Source organism: Sus scrofa, chromosome 8 (genome assembly GCF_054392235.1).
Source record: "Sus scrofa isolate SSC_HxYL_T2T_F1_AM1 chromosome 8, Sscrofa_HxYL_maternal_Yorkshire_Landrace_v2.0, whole genome shotgun sequence".
NCBI lineage: Eukaryota > Metazoa > Chordata > Mammalia > Artiodactyla > Suidae > Sus > Sus scrofa.
In genome coordinates, this window is record NC_139390.1 from 23,296,811 (window position 1) to 23,314,099 (window position 17,289).

Below are 17,289 nucleotides of genomic sequence, written 5' to 3' on the forward strand. Positions count from 1 at the left end.
GAAAAGAACCCAAAATTTAGTAAATATTTGGGGTTTTTTTTTTTAGCTTTTTGTGTTTGAAGTAACTATATTAAATATAAACTTGTGCTGTAATAAATTGTGGTCAATAATTGTTAAAATGCCTTGCATAGTTTAAAATACTGATAAGGATGAATTTGTTTACCACTTCTCCTGTACCAGGCAGTTTTAAGCACTTTTACATACATTAGCTATTTAATTCTTAGAGGTATCTGCTGATGGAGGTGCCATGATTACCTTTTTTTTAAATAAAAGAGAGCTGAAGCTAAGACAAATTAAGTAGTTTTCCCAAAGTGATCCAGCTAGAAAATAATGGACAAAGATTCAAACCCGGTAACTTACCTCTAAGTCAACATAATACAAAATTTAAAGAATTTTAAAATCTTAGAATAGTTATATAATGTGAAGTGTCAATTTTATCCTATTCTGTAAATTAACTTTTGTATGAGTTCCTCATGTGAGTTCAGGAAGGTTTCAAAGGACAGAAGTCCCTGCAGCAGATGCAGGCAGGAAGCTACCAAGCTCAACATGTGTGCAATAACAGAGGTGAGCAGAAGATAAAAAGCAATGGCTCAGTCACAGCTGGAAGGAGTTGAGGTCAGAGGATGGGAGAAGGAAACCCAGGATGAAAGGTATGGAGTTTGTGAAGTCCTGTGGCTCAAGAGCTAACATTATGAATTTGAGGCATTGAGCAGGTGCTGTTTCCCTTTTATGTAAGCCCCAGAGCTCACTCAGGGGTGGTGGCTCCATCAGGAGGTTTAGATCAGGCCAAACTGTTTTTGATTTACTTTGAAGTTAATTAACCTAATCATTCCAAGTATTTTCTTTGGAACAAAAGACTTCTGGCTCTCTGTTTTGTCTCACTTCTAGCTCAGCCTGGAAACTAAAGGTAGGTCCAATCTGAAACACTCTTACAGACAGTTCAACTATTCAATATCACTTATCATATAAAAATTTACTATTGCTTCCTTTACACTCCAGTTTTCATCCAAGAGCCCAGTAAGTCTAAACACTCCCTCCCCACTCCTGTCCATTTTTTAAAAGGAGCTGATAGCCAGCTTCCAGAATTCCTCTGTGGCCTCATACTTTACTTCCTTATTAGAAGACATTATGAATCAGGAAATTTACATTTATTAAATCCTCATTACCCACCCAGCACCAGCCTAAGTCCTTTACATTCATGATTTGCAACAATCATAGAACACCATCCCTATCTTACGGGTGACAGAATTGAGACTTAGAGTAGTTAATGTCTTACCTCACAAAAAAATAGGGAGTAAAATTAGCAAATAAACTAAAGCCTGACGCCAAAGCTCTGCCTTTTCACCATACCATGCTACTTCCACTACACAACAGCATAAATTTTTCTCTCTGTCTGTTAGAGGAAGACTCCATCTTTATGCCACTCACTTTTCCTACCTTCAATTCATTAACTTCATAAAATTATACACTTCACGATACTTTTATTCCCAAAACAAGCAACACGGATCTTCAAGGAATTGCCCCTTTTTTACTTCCTGAAAATTACAAATACATTTGGATTTCTGCTTTCAGTCCAGATAAAACAGGGATCAATTTACCCTCCGACTGAGAATAGCCAAAAGCAAACAAATACACAATATATAAAATAATGGTTTTTAAGACACCAAACATTAATCGAAAGACACTAATCCCTGAAAGATGTAAAATATATTAGCCTCCTTTTGCTGCTATAATAAATTACTGAAACTTTAGCAGCTAAAAAGAACAAAAATTATCTTACAGTTCTGGAGGTCAATTTTCACGGTATTGAAGCAAAGGTGCCAGCAGGAACGATTCTTTCTGGAGGTTCTGAGTGGAGAATCCACTTTCTCATCCTTTTTAGCTTCCACAGCCCCCCGAACTCCCTGACCTGGGTCCCCAGCTGCATCTCCAAAGTGTATCACTGGCTTCTCTACCTCAGCATCACATCCCCTTCTCCTCTGATTCTGAGGCTTCCTTTCCTTCCTCTTTTAAAGGAGCACAGTGATTACATTGGGCCCACCTGGATAATGTAAGCTAACCTCCCCACTGTAAGACTGACTCAAATTAATTACACCTGCAAAGTCCTGTTTTCTAGATAAGTTAATACTCACAGGTTCTGGCGCTTAGGAGGGAGATACTTTTGAAGGACTATTATTCAGCCTACCACAGGAAACCAGTGAGGTAAGCCCTATTATTGTCCAAAACATTTCTTTAAAAGAGTGAAAGGAGGGAGACCAGATGGAGGTGTGCAGCCTTCGTGAATTGAGGAGAAGAGCTGAAAGTCCTCAAAGACCAAGGCAGCTAGAGTTATAGGACAAACTACCAGAGGGGCTGGGGTTTTACTGTGCTTTGGTTTTCTGTTTGTATTTTTTGGGGGGTGGGAGGGAGTTGGAAGGAGGCACATACGGATCGATACTTTCCTAAGATTTATATACTGTTTGAGACGTAGTATATCGCTTGATGGTAGACTGTGATAAATTAAAGAAATATACTGGAAATCCTCAAGCAATCACTTACATATTAGAGTTATGCTAATATCTGAATGTTTTTTAAAAATATGATTTACACTAGTATTTAAAACAATGAAGTATGTAGGTCTAAACTTAACTAAAGATGTGCAAACTCAGAAAACTATATCCAGTATCTTGGGATAGACCATGATGGAAGATATTATAAGAAAGGGAATGTATATATATGTATGCTTGGGTCACTTTACTGTACAGCAGAAACTGCACAACATTGTAAATCAACTGTAATTTCAATAAAAACTACAAAATAATTTTTAAAAAGATGTGCAAAACTGATGAACTGAACATGAGAAAGTAGTATAGAGATGAAGACTCAAATGAAAAGGCAAAATTTAGTCAAGAAGATTTAATATTAATAAATCACTTTTCCCAGCGATCTATATTTCTGATATGATCTAATCAAAATCATTGGTTTTAAAATAAAAGCTGACAAACTGAATCTAACACGCCCATGGAAATGCAAAGAATCTAGAATAACAAAAAAAATGAGAGAAAAATTTGGAGAATATTATGTGATTTCAATACTTATAAAACTGCAGTAATTAAGAAGCTGAAATTTGAACATAAAGACAGATTTTTAAAAAGCAGAATAGAGCTCAAATAGACTCACTATATATATGGACAATTGATTTTTGACAAAGCTGCAAAAAGCAATTTAGTGGAAAATGATAGTTTTTCTACAAACTGATGCTGGAACAATTTGAAATTAGATATCCATATACAAATCAAATCAGAGCTTTGGTTCATATCTCATAGCTTATGTAAAACTTAACTCAGAATGGGTCATAGACCTATAGGTAATATTTCAAACTATAAAGCTTCTAGGAAATAAAAGAAAATCTTCGTAAACTGGGATTAGGCAAAAATGTTTAGATATGATACATAAAATAATTGAGGACATAAATATTTTCTACTACCTTATAATTCTGTAAACATATGAGAGAAACTTGAAGGGTGGGACAAAACCTCAGTACAAGCCTTGCATGAAATGTTGATAATACTGTCCAAACAATTAGGGGAAAAAGTACCCTACAATATTGTCCAATGTGATTTTATGCCCTTCGAGTCAAATCCGTATCTATTTATAGTCACTGATATATGGCACTAAACACAGTATTTAATACTAGGTATACACAGTTGTCCATAACCCTGATTATGCTGAAAATGATAGTATCTACAGCTCTAAACTAGAAAATTGGACTAACTCTTCAAGGAAATATACAAGTTGTATAGAATACAGGGAAAGATGGTTAAAAGAGAATATAAACAATGTAAGCCTTCAAGTAGTAGGGTGTAATTCTCCATAATTCAATTTTCTTACTATGAGAAAAACAAATGTCAAATAGTGAATAAATGCGGGGTTCAGCACAGCTGCAATGGCCTCAATGGATATGTAGCACTAGGAAAAAAAAAAAAAAACTTTAATCCCTTAATCTACTGAGAATCAAGTTGTTTATTAGTACAATTATAACCTGGCCTATCTTGGTACAAAGTGGCTAAAATGAGTGCGCAGAAATGTTCTCGCTCTTGATGTGAGAACTGGTTACATGAGTGTGTTCGGTTTTTGAAAATGCATTGATCTGTATACTTACAGATATTTTCCTATATCTGTGTGTACAGATAAATACACATATAATACATAAAATCTTTAATTCTACAAGTTTTTTTAAGTGATAGGTGGAGCAGTTTGAGCTTATTTACTGTTTTGTGGAAGTTGGATAAATTCACTAAAAAAAAAAAAAAAAAACATGATGGGAGTAGGATACATTCCAGATGATGTGGAAACCATAACACAGAATTATCTGGAGACAGAACAAAAAGACATTGAGGAGTCACTGAGTAGGGGATTATGGCAATATAGTTTTTTACTAATCAAAAGGAATTTTTTTTTTTTTTTTTGGTGGAAAAAGAGAGGATTTTGTGACTCCTAGAGGGCATGCTGACAATAGAAGCCATTAAATGTAACATGACAGAGAGAAATGAATGCATTTTGTTCCAAGATGTTAGACCTCAGGCAGCATTTAGATAATCCTGAAGCACAGAGTGAAGGCAAACTGAAGCCCAGAGTAGATTTGTGCAAAACCTAGTGCTCCCTCTTCACTGTAGTCAGCTGGGACAGGCACAGACATCAAAACCAGAATCCTGAAGATGGTCATCATCCTGGGCCAGGAAAAAAGACCAGGCAGCATAGGCTTAAAGTGCATTTTCTTTCTTTCCCATTCAAAGAATAAACTTAACACTACGTCTTTCTCTTTTAAGTATAATTTTATGAAGGACCTTTATCCTTTGTTTTCTAAAGTTTTGTAGAATTTTGTTTTTGCCAAAACTTCCATTTCACATAATGAATTAATAATATCTTCTGCTCTTAGTGGATTCTGAACAAAAGGTCTAAAATACCTAAAGTTCGCACATTTTTTTCTAAGTTCAGTAATTTTGAAAATCAAACTCTTGATCATCAAAAATGAACAGAATATAGCTATAGGAGAGTTTAGACACACAAACTTAGCAAGTTCATAGTTAATTTGTACATTTAAAAAATTAAATCCATGATAACAGATTTATTATGATTTAATATGTATCTGTTACTCTGGGGCAAAGCAAAACATGAAATTAGTGCTTCAACAGTTTATTAGAATTGGATAGTGAGGCCAAATCACAGAGTGTTTGAGTAGGCAGAGACCAGCAGAAAATCCAGGAGGCAAACTATTAGTAGGACAGAGCTCAACAGGTATCACGCATCAAAAAAGGAAGAAGAAAAGGAAATACAAATGTTGAGAGAGAAAGACTCATGCATGAGACATCACTGGCCTGAAGATAGAGAGAAGCCAAGTTAACACACAGTAGGAAGCAAGACAGCACTTAGGCATGACTTGAGTCTGAACCACAGATTACGAATTTGGAGTTGTTAAAATCATTCTTTTCATAGCTAAGGACTGAGTCCAGAAATAGGAAGCAAGGCCAGGGAGTCCAATGGGTAGAAATAAGTGACATTAATTATTGGGGAAATACAGAAGCTGATTGATTATGAAATTGTTTCTGCTGCCATTAGGAAGTGTAGGCAACATCAAAATAGAGTTACTGATCCTTGAGAGGTTATAACACTTGTATTTGTTCTCAAGGCTGTTTAAAAGCACTGGCATGCTGGGCCAGCGTACCTCAAACTTTAATGTGCCTATGAATCACCTAAAGATCTTGATAAAAGGCAGGCGCTCATTCAGAAGATCTGGAGGGACCCTAAAGGTCTGCATCACTAAAATGCTTCCATAAAATGCCCTTGGTGTCGGTCTTTGAAGACCTCAAGGATTTTAAAACTGAGCAAAACAAAATAAACAAGCCTAAAAACTGAAGCATAAATATGGGGGGGGGGGGAAATCTAATAATAAACGCTTGATTTTTTTGTCTCTAATTTTTCAAGATATTATCTTTCTGTTGAAACAAGAGGTATTTGATCCAAGACATTTTAACCCTTTCTTGAGCTATCAAGAAGAGAAAAAATATCTTCATGCCCTTTCTACACAAAGATTATGTGGCTTTGAAAGAATCATTTGTAAGACCTCTATGGAGAATTTTGTTAATCAGAGGCATTCTGAAATGAGTCCACAAAAGGGAATCTGTGCAGGTATTCTAAGAAACACCTTGCATTAGACATGAAGTGTAGCAACCTGGTAAACAAATACAGGCTTGGACCATACAGTCCTGGCTCAGGGCTCAACCTACCTCTCATCATCAGTGTGACAGTGGGAAAGTTATTTCCTCTCTGAGACTTGTAACCCTCACAAACAAAGGTAGATATTCTTTCAAAATGGATTGTAAATTAGATAATATCAAAGAGGTAAAATTACTGTCACAATAAGTGGCAACTGGTTTTTCATACCTGGCAGTAATTGCTGGGCTCATCTTTGTACACAGGAAAGACATGTCTTTACCTTAAAGGAAAAACATGCTTCTGAACATAGTCTTCAATTTTGTGTGGCGGGAAAAGGTCAGTTTCCCAACAAGTCAGTTTCTCCATTACCTGGAAAGATAAAACAAAAGTAGAAAATTTGGAATGACCACCAAAACCCCACACAATGTATGAATGCCAAGAAAATCAGATAGGTTTTTTTCATTCAAGGATTTTAGTGTTTATTTCCACATTGATCAACTGTCTATAAAAACAAATTTTGTTCACATCATCCCATTAAACTCTTAACCATGGCCAATTGTCTTATCAATGTTATATAAAAATTAATGAATCTACTTCTTGGGCATTTGCTATGAGGGTTGCATTATACTTAATACTAAGATTAAGACAGTGTATTTCAGAGGCCCATAACGTCTCAATCATTTTGAGAAAATTCCTTTAGGAAATGTTTCTAGAGTTGAATCATAATATTTAGTGAAAAAAAATGAATGCAAATATGTATTAATAAATTTAATTTCCTGTCAAGTGTATAAAACTAATATAAAATACCTTGCTCAAAACAATGCTAAATATTCAAAGATATTTCAGAAACATCTAGAAAGATGGATAATAGCTTGTTCATTTTATAATTAGTTCTGAGGCTGCTATGAAAGTCTTCAGTCATTAAATATCTGAAATCTATTTAACATAATTGATATATGTGCATATGTAATACTTCTGATTGTAATCGATTCTATAAATAATGCATTGCACTTACAGCACACATCATTTTGATTTGTTTTCAATATTTATTCTAAAATATATATATGTTTTTTATTTCTGTATCTGATTTCTGAAAGCCATAGATTAAACATTCAAAGAATTCATTTGCTATTTAAACACTACTTGATTCCTATTTAAATATCAGTCCTCAAAGCATTCAAATTAGAGGTATCATTAATCATCAAAAACCTGTTAAAAACAGGGAAGTTTCAAGTTAGTTGTAACCAGAAATAAAAGCAAAAATAAACCAATGGGACCTAATCAAACTGACAAGCTCTTGCACAACAAAGGAAACCATAAAAAAAAAGAGAATAGGAGAAAATAGTTTCAAATGATGCAACTGACAACCTTAATCTCTAAAATACACAAGCAACTTACACAACTCAACAGCAAAAAAGCCAACAACCCAACTAAAAAATGGGCAAAAGACCTGAATAGACATTTCTCCAAAGAAGATATACAGATGGCCAACAAGCACATGAAAAAATGCTCAATATCATGATTATTAGAGAAATGCAAATCAAAATTACCATGAGATACCACCTCACACCAGTCAGAATGGCCATCATTAATAAGTCCACAAATGACAAATTCTGGAGAGGCTATGGAGAAAAGGGAACCCTCCTGCACTGTTGGTGGGAATGTAAATTGGTACAACTGCTATGGAAAACAGTATGAAGGTAACTTAGAAAACTATATATAGAACTACTGTATGACCCAAGAATCCCATTCTTGGGCATATATCCCAACAAAACTTTCCTTGAAAAAGACACATGCACCTGCATATTCACTGTAGCACTGATCACAATAGCCAAGACATGGAAACAACATAAATGTCCATCAACAGATGATTTGATTAGGAAGGGGTGTGTGTGTGCGCGCGCGCGCGTGTGCGTGCGCGCGCACAACGGAATACTACTCAGCCATAAAAAAGAACGAAATAATGCCATTTGCAGCAACATAGATGAAACTAGAGACTCTCATACTAAGTGAAGTTAGAAAAAGAAAGACAAATACCATATGATTTCACTTATTTCTGAATCTAATGTATGGCACAAATGAACCTTTCCACAGAAAAGAAAATCATGGACATAGAGAACAAACTTGTGGTTGCCAAGAGGGAGAGGGAGAGAGAGGGAGGGACTAGGAATTTGGGGTTGATGCAAACTATTGCCTTTGCAATGGATAAGCAATGGGGTCCTGCTATGTAGCACTGGGAACTATGTCTGGTCACTTGTGATGGAGCATGGTAATGTGAGAAAAAAGAATGTATACCTGTGTGTGTGACTGGGTCACCTTGCTGTGCAGTACAAAATTGACAGAACATTGTAAACCAACTATAATGGAAAAAATAAAAATCATTATAAAAAATTAAAGTTAGCTGTAACATTTTCACTCTAAAGTAACAGATCTATCTTGCAGTTAATAAGCAATTTGACTGTTAAAGTACCCATACAGTGTAGATTCCATTTTGCATTTTTACTTTATTTTGGAGTTGTTCTTTGTTTCTGTCTTTTTGTTCATCCAATTCCCTTACCATGAGCTTTAAATCACTCTTAGTAATACGTTTTTGGCAGTGCTTTTTAAATGGACTTGAAAATCCCTCAATAAGTAAAGGGCAAAATAAAACCCTGACTAAGGGCATTTTAAAGTCAATATCCTTAAAATTAACTGTCTAAAGCTCTGAGATCTCTTTCCCTATCCTTTCTTCAACTTACCTACAATTTTCACACAAAAAACAAACTGTTCATTAGTAGCTCTGAACATTCTTGCCCTGCCATACTTACTCTCTTTCCTTTCCATATTGTGTTTTATAACCCAAGAGTTATTTGGAAAGTAATCCAAATAGAATTAGAAATATAATGAATCTAATTATTCATTGTTTCACCAAATATGTACTGGCCCTGTCCCTGGCACTTTGCTATATATGGTAAACAAGATGTAAGTCCTACTACCAAAGAGCAAAACATACACCAAAAGGTTCCCAATCTGGTAAAGGCTATCATGGGACGAAGTACCCACCACTCGGGGTCCAAAGGAGGGGTTCCCATTCTAATCTTAGTGCGTTTAGGAACCCTCCATAAAGAAACTGATATCTACAACAAGTCCTAAAGTGTGTTTGGAATTGAACTGGAAGGATAAAAAAGAACATTCTAGGCAAAGGGCAATACACAGGCCAAGGCTCAAAGGTGATAAAGAACTCAGTAGTCTTAAGAGTACTGAGCTGTTCTTGGCAGCCAGATGATCTTATATTATGCTGAGGAGTCAAAGGTAGGTTTAGGGAATGCGAGTTCTGTTAACCTTGGAGGGGTAAGCAATATGAAGGGTCTTCTTTATGAAATGAGTTAACACATATAAAAATACTAGGATGATACCTGCTATAAAGAAAAGATTTAATAGATGTTGGTTATAATTATGCATAGTAGAATGGTTTTATTAAATTATTATAGTTTTGACCTCCTACTCTTATGGACTAAATGGTCATGTCTCCCACCCCCTACATTCATATGTTGAAATCCTAACCCCCTAATGTGATGGTATTAGGAGGTAGGGTCTTTGGGAGGTGATACGGTCACGAATTGAATTAATGCCCTTATAAAAGAGATCCCAGAGAATTCTCTAGACCCTTCTGCCATGTGAGGACAGAGAGTGAAGGTGGCCATCTCTGAACTAGGAAGGAGGCTATCAACTAGACACTACATCTGCTGAAGCCTTCATTTTTAACTTCCTAGCCTTCAGAACTATGAGAAATATAAGCCACCCAGTATATGGTATTCTGTCATAATGGTTCAGATAGACTAAGATACCTATCTGTTAAAAGAAATTGAGTAGAATAAGGAATGACATAAAGAAATTGGTAACCCCCACTTGGAAATATATGAATAAAAACAGACATTATGCAATCATTTATCAAAATTAATTTACAGAGATGAATAAATACAAAGATGGAATGTGGCCTTATTAATTAGGAAGAGATGATAATGTGGCCTTTTTGAAACAAGCTTCCCCTTACCTTAGGACCAATTTAGCACAATTATGTTTGATGAGTTTATTTTCACTGTGTGTTTAAAAAAAACCCGCAAAACTACAGTTACCTCATGAGTGAAATTAAGTTCAAAGGGTGTGATTTAATTCGATATTGCAACCACCAGGTGTTTAATTCAGCCATACCTCATTATAAAACATTTCCCCATCACAGGAATCCGGCTTTACTGCAAGTTCAATCATGTTTCCTTATAGGTATTTTTGTTCCGTGCCTCTTTCTCAACTGTTCCTATATGAGAAGTAGATAACATGATGGGGCAAATTCATTTTTGTTTAAATGTTAATGTGTTTTTTATCTTCTAAGTATCACTTACGTTATGGATGGTTCTAGCTCAATATTATGCACATGTGCACTTTTCAAGAAATTAGATTTTGTATGAGTATAAAAGAGACAAAAGATGTGCATGGGCCTTTAAAAATAAATGTAAACTTGAAATCTGCCTCAGTTTGATGGAAAACTAACAAAGCAGTCAGATTCCAAGAAAAAAAGTCAGAAAAAGGATATGTCTGCCTGGCTAAAATAAATGTAAACATCCCTGTCACCTTTCAGAACACATGCTTCATGTTGAAACAAAGTATCCCTGTACATTGCCAGGTAGTAGCAATTACTTCTTATACAAAACTGGGTATACAAGGCCAACTTTATCCAAAAGAAAATATAAAACTCTTCAGAAATAAAATAAGTTCTCAAGTATTATGTTCAGTTCTGTGTACCTTCAGTGGTGACTGACTGGATAAACTATTACTTTTTAGGTTCTAGATTAATAAAATTTTTTCAAAAACACAATTTATTGAGTAATGACTAAATGCCATGTATCATGCCAAATGTCTAATGTACACCACTTTAATTTACAACTGGATAAGCTATACACTATTGTCATTCTCATTTTACAAATGAGAAAATGAAGATGTGATCAAGGTTTCACACCCATGAAAGAACAGTTGTCAAAAGAGTAATTTTCCTAGACACTAGATCTTCATTTCCAACCCATCCCTGTTCTTTAGTGTAGATAAGTGATCCTTTTTGAACTAACATAAAGCATTATGCCAACAGTTTCAAAACAAGGCCCCCTGCCTATTCGTTTCTCATCAGATTTGTAACTCCTTCCTATACAGGCATGCTGGGGTGAGCCGTGTTCCTCATGGAGGCTGGCTATTCACTCAGGTTACCTCTCTTATTTACCTTCTAATTGGCGATTCCAATAGAAATCCAGTAGGACCTGATTCCAGTAGGAACTCCACATAACTCCACCCCTCTTGGGGCAATAACTCCTCAAGTTTTCAGTGTCCAGTGCAAGAGTTCCTTTATTCTCTAGCCACTCTGAGCCCCAAACTGTCCATTTTATTCCACTGCGTGTGTGTGTATGTATATTTAAATATAATGACAAAAACTCCTAATAAAATATACAGCCCTCAGGTAATCAAGCCAGTGGACTGAAAGTATTTGTGGAAAATAACAGATAACATAAATTATGTATACAACAAAGTGGCAGCTTAGAGTAAGCTATACACACATTTTTTATGGACCAGAGATTTGGAGAGGTTCAAGAAATAATGCCATGGAGCTATGTAAGATAACGTGATAATGTGTTATAATTTGTAATGTCACTAAAACAAGGTCTAATATCAGTCTCCTTGTGGCACTTGTCAATTAATTTAACTCAATTATGACCCAGCTTATTCAAAGATCCTAGCGTACCCACTCCCAGTTCCCAGGCCATACACTGTATTCATTTGAGAGAAGATGATGGGAGAAATAGAATACTCCAGCCATAGTGACTGCTTGACCAATTGTGCACTCTCACAAGCGAAAAATGAGGAGTCCTTCTTGTTTAGTTTTTCTGAAAGTCTACTACAAAAAATAAATCTTTCCTGAACCACAGAGAAAATCAGCATGCACACCTTTACATAACTTCACAGTGATCCACGTGACCCATCTTCCGGGTGAGATCCCAAAATATCTTCCACCTTGAATCTTGTGTGTTTAACCACCACTTTGAATCACCCAAAGATCACTGACTCACTTGCTCTTGAGTTTTAGCGATCTCCCAGCTAGCACAGATATGGATATAGATATAGAATTTCCTAACGGTCTGCCTATGCAGAGACTGATATCCATTATAAAACTCATATATATATAATATATATATGAATATGTATATATTTATATATACAAATGAAAGGAGATAGAGAAGTAAAAAATAGAAAAGAAGCATTTATTAATTCCCAGTATATGCCACACCTGTACCAGTTTCTTTCATAAACATATTAATCCTATTTTATAGTAGAGAAAACAATATTTTAGGAAATGTGCCAAGGTCCTACTGACTCATAAGTAGCAGTAACAGGACTTAAAAACAAATCTTCTAATTCTAAATTCAGAATTCTTATTTCACCAGAGTCTTTAAGTATGGTGCGTTTTTCTCTGTACAACAGAGTGCCTGTTTCAGAAAAAAAAAAACAAAAACAAAAAAAAACAAAAAAAAACACCTCTGGAATTTCCAAGTCCCTTATTCAACAAAACTTGGATGGGAATTTTCTTTGTCTGCCAACAACTGAATTTAAGGAGGCAATACCACCTGTATTGGTTACCTAATGCTACTGAAAAATATAGATATATATCACAAACTTAAAAGTGATAAACTTTAAAAGTGGCTTGTAAAAACACCTTTATTATTTCATTGTTTCTGTTTTCAGGGGTCCAGATATGGCCTCGTTGGGTTCTCCTCAAGGTAATAATCAAGGTGATGGCCAGGACGGGGGTTTTCATCTGGGTCTCCCCCCGAGGCAGGATCTCCTTCCAAAATGTGGTTGTTGGCAGCATTCAGTTCCTCAAGGTTGCCAGAATGAGAAACTCTTGCTGGTTGTCATCCTGAGACTATCCTCAGCTCCTTGTCACGTGCCCCCCTCTCTATAGGAGCTTATAACATGATTGTTTTGTTTTTTAAGCTAGCAAAAAAGAGTCACCTAGTCAGATCTTATGTAACAGAATTTGGTGCAGATAATCAATCATGTGAGTCCCATCACCTTTGTCATAATCTACTGTTAGAAGTAAATCACAGGTCTCATTCACATTTAAGGGGCAGGGATCACAAGAGAATCAATATAAGGAGCTGGGTGTCATGGGGGCCACACTAGAGTCAGTCCACTACAACTCTATTAATGAGATTTTAAACCTAATTTCCTTATTTTTAAAATAGGAATAATAACTGTTTTAGTTCCTAAGGCCATATGAACAAAGTACCATAAATGGAGCTCCCATCGTGGCTCCACAGAAATGAATCTGACTAGTATCCATGAGGACTCAGGTTCAATCCCTGGCCTCGCTCAGTGGGTTAAGGATCCAGCATTGCCATGAGCTGTGGTGTAGGTCACAGATGTGGCTCAGATCCCACACTGCTGTGGCTGTGGTGTAGGCCAGTGGCTACAGCTCTGATTTGACCCCTGGCCTGGGAACCTCCATATGCTGCAGGTATGGCCCTAAAAAGACCAAACAAACAAACAAACAAACAAAAAACAAAAAACAGTACCACAAACTGAGTGGCTTAAACAACAGAATTGATTTTCTCCGTTCTGGAGTCAAGAAGTCCAAGATCATGGTGGACAGTCATGTTTGGGTTTTGTTGTTGTTTTTGTTGTTTTCTGAAGACTGAGAGGGAGAATCTGTTCCATGAATCTCCCTTAGCCACAGGTAGGTTGCTGGCATCTTTGGCATCACTTGGTTTGTAAAAGCATCACCCTGATGGCTGCCTTCCTCCTGCTGTGTTCTTGTCTGTCCAAATTGCAACTTTTTATAAGGACCCCAACTATATTGGATTAGGGCCCACCTTAATAATATCATTTCATATGATTTCCTCTGTGAAGATGTTTTCACCAAGTAAGTCACATTCTCAGATAGTGGGGGTGAGGATTTCAACATACGGATTTGGGGATGACGCAAGTCACCCAACATTAATGGTAACCATCACTGGGGTGGCTGGGAGGATTAGAGATTTATTGTTATGTCTTAGTACCTGGCCCCTCACATGGCAACCTCTCAGAAAATGTGAGATTATAATATGATTATACTTAATTTTGGCCCTCCTATTTTAAGATTCCTCATCTTTCAAAGAGGATTATCCTTCAATAGCAAGTTCTAGAGACTGAGACAAAGCTGCTGAGCTGAGAATGAAAGATCATTATATCCCTCAATAAATTGAAAAAACCAGCAGCTATCTCCATACAAGGCTGGCTGAGAAGTGCCCTTCCCACAAGTACATCCTCACCTGCCTTAGACCAACAGAATCCCCACAAAGATCCAGAGGGGAAAAGAGCTTGTCTGTGAAAGAATACAATATTCCTGAAGATGGGAAGCAAGAGAGGGATGCCTTCCTCCCCAATGCCAAGAGCATCCTTATGAAAAAGGAACAAAGGCCGGTTAATGTCTGAATCTGCTTGAGCTGCCAGATCAAAATTATACAGATTGGGTGGCTTAGAAATTTACTCAGGGAAGTTTTCTTTAAGCTAACAGAATACAAACTAAGTTATCAACTTGTTTGTGACCTTACTCCAATCAAATAATTGCTCTGTTTTCCCACTGTTTTTTGATTTGTTTTGTTTCGTTTTTTCTTGTCTTTTTGACGTTTTAGGGCTTCACCCACAGCATATGGAAGTTCCCAGTCTATGGTTCGGATTGGAGCTGTAGCCGCTGGCCTACACCACAGCCCACAGCAACGCCGGATTCTTAACCCACTGAGCAAGCCCAGGGATGGAACCCACGTCTTCATGGATATTAGTGGGGTTCATTAATCACTGAACCACGATGGGACCTCGTTTTTCCACTGTTAAATGTAAGTTGTTTGAATTGTTGAAATTTATTTTCTCATAGTTCTGGAGGTGAGAAGTCCAACAACAGGGCGCCAGCATGGTTGGGTTCAAGTGAAGGCTTCCAGGCTTTTAGAGGACTGCCTTCTCACTGTGTGCTCACAGGGTCCTTCCTAGGTGCTTGCACATGAAGAGAGTAAGAGAGAAAACTCCTGGTGTCTCTTTTTATGAGGGTACTAATCCCATCATGAGAACCACACCATCATGACCTCATCTACATATGCTCAAAATTCTCTATTTCCAAACCCCATCACCCTGGGGGTTAGAACTTCAACATATGAATGTGGAGGGGACACAAACATTTAAATCACAACAGTTACTGTTTGCAGAGTGGGCAGGGACTGAATCTCCTCTGATAATTTTGTTTATCCCTTTCCTCTCCTCCTTAACTTCCACTGCCAATTGTTTACAAATTTATGAATGGCTCTCTTGTGGAATAAAGTTCTGGAAAAATGCCACAGAGGTGTGAGTGAAAGAAGCAAGATGGCTCAAGCCTAAACTTGTTGGAGATGTTCATATTGAGATAGAAGGTAGATGGGCCCCTGGGCTGAGAACAACTGGGACTTGTTAGACTGAGTAAATTGGGCCTTGCTTCTCTTTGATAATTTGAGAGAGCTAACAGTAAGAACTGAACTCTGCTGAAATAAAAAGATAATATGACCACATCGATCACTCCTGGAGTCAAGGAGACCTCCCTGACTACACATGAACAGGAAGACTCCTAGGGATCAAAATGGGAGAGTACTCCTGACCATAATAAACTGCACTAACCTCCCGCGTAAACTCTTGCACTGGAATCCATCCATCTGGGCTAAGAGAAGTGTGCTCATATCTGGGAGGTCCTCGGGTCCAATTAAGTGTGAGAAATAAAACAATTAGCCAAAGAAAAACACAGATCCCAAAGAATGGTCCTATATAAGTGATTTAAATCACCTGTCTGGTGTTTTCCTCATTCAAGGCCACATCTGTACCTAGTATTACTGCCTTGCTTCTGTCTTAAACTACTTCTCTGTGTGCTCTCCCACTGTGTTGGGCAGTGCCTCTAATAATAAGCTTTGGATCTGTGCTTACACTTTTTTCTCCTTGAAACATTTCTGCTTTGAATGGGGGTGAGAATCAGGGCAACTCTGCTTTTAGCCTCTGGCCTCTAGTTGGCCTAGTGGCTAGGATTTCTGGTTTCACCCAGGCTGCCCAGGTTCAATTCCTGAGCAGAGAATTAAGATCTTGCTTCAAGCCATCACTCACTGCCATCTCTCCAAGATCAATACCACCTATGGAAAACTCCTGTAACCTCCTTTATAAGCTTGGTAAAGACCAGCATCTATCATGGTCTCCTTAGGTATTCTGCTGCCTGCAAGTATCATTTGACAGGTCAACATCAATCCAACTTTTGATAGAAGAATAAGAATTTTGGAAATGCTAACTTTAGTGGTTAGTCCCTTGAAGTTCCCACCTTTACCTTTGGAGAGTAAAGTACCCTTAATCTTCTCAACATCCATGAGTTGAAGCGGAGAGGGCCAATCTCCCCTTGGGAACACAGTACTTACTCCCATTCAGGTCACTTCTCGTAGCAACAGAAAAATAATTTGGGAGCATATGACTTTTCTCCTGTTTGGCACCTATCAGCCAAGCCTAACAGTGCGACATCAATAGGTGGTTTTTTAATCTGACAGAATGTGTGGGATACTAAATAGCTTTTGTCCCCAGATATGAGCCCTAGTGATCAAACCACGCACTTGGCAATCAGCACTACTCTGTAATATGAATTAATGACAAGCCTAGAAAAATGGCCTTAAATTTTAGCAAGCATCAAAATCACCTGGAGGGGCTTCTTAAACACCCCCCCCCGATTTCTGGGCCCCACTCCCCATTTGTGATTTGATAGCCTTGAGGAAGGACATGAGAATTTGCCTTTTTAACAGGTTCCTAGTAATGCTGCTGCAGCTGGTCCTGGGACAATACTTTGAGAACCACCAACATATTCTAAATCCAGGGCCTGGTACATTCTTCTATAAAATAATAATTTTTCTGTCATGTTGGTTTATTAATATCCACAGAAGTTAAGATTTCATCAATTATACTTTACACTCAATAAAATTAATGTCTTACACTTTTTTTTTCTACTCAGTAAGTGCTTAAAATACATGTAGGTTTATTGACGTACAG

At 37.1% G+C, this 17,289-nt stretch overlaps 1 long non-coding RNA gene across 4 annotated transcripts in view; it reads right to left on the reverse strand.

Moving 5' to 3' along the window:
* LOC146400371 (uncharacterized) overlaps nt 1–17,289 on the reverse strand; it is a 276,614-nt gene that overhangs the window by 217,620 nt on the left and 41,705 nt on the right. For 3 of the 4 annotated variants that reach the window (XR_014813721.1, XR_014813722.1, XR_014813720.1), the window contains exon 2: nt 6,424–6,564. This is a non-coding gene — a long non-coding RNA (uncharacterized LOC146400371). The remainder of the gene's footprint in view (nt 1–6,423; nt 6,565–17,289) is intronic. The other variant, XR_014813719.1, reaches the window with a different exon arrangement.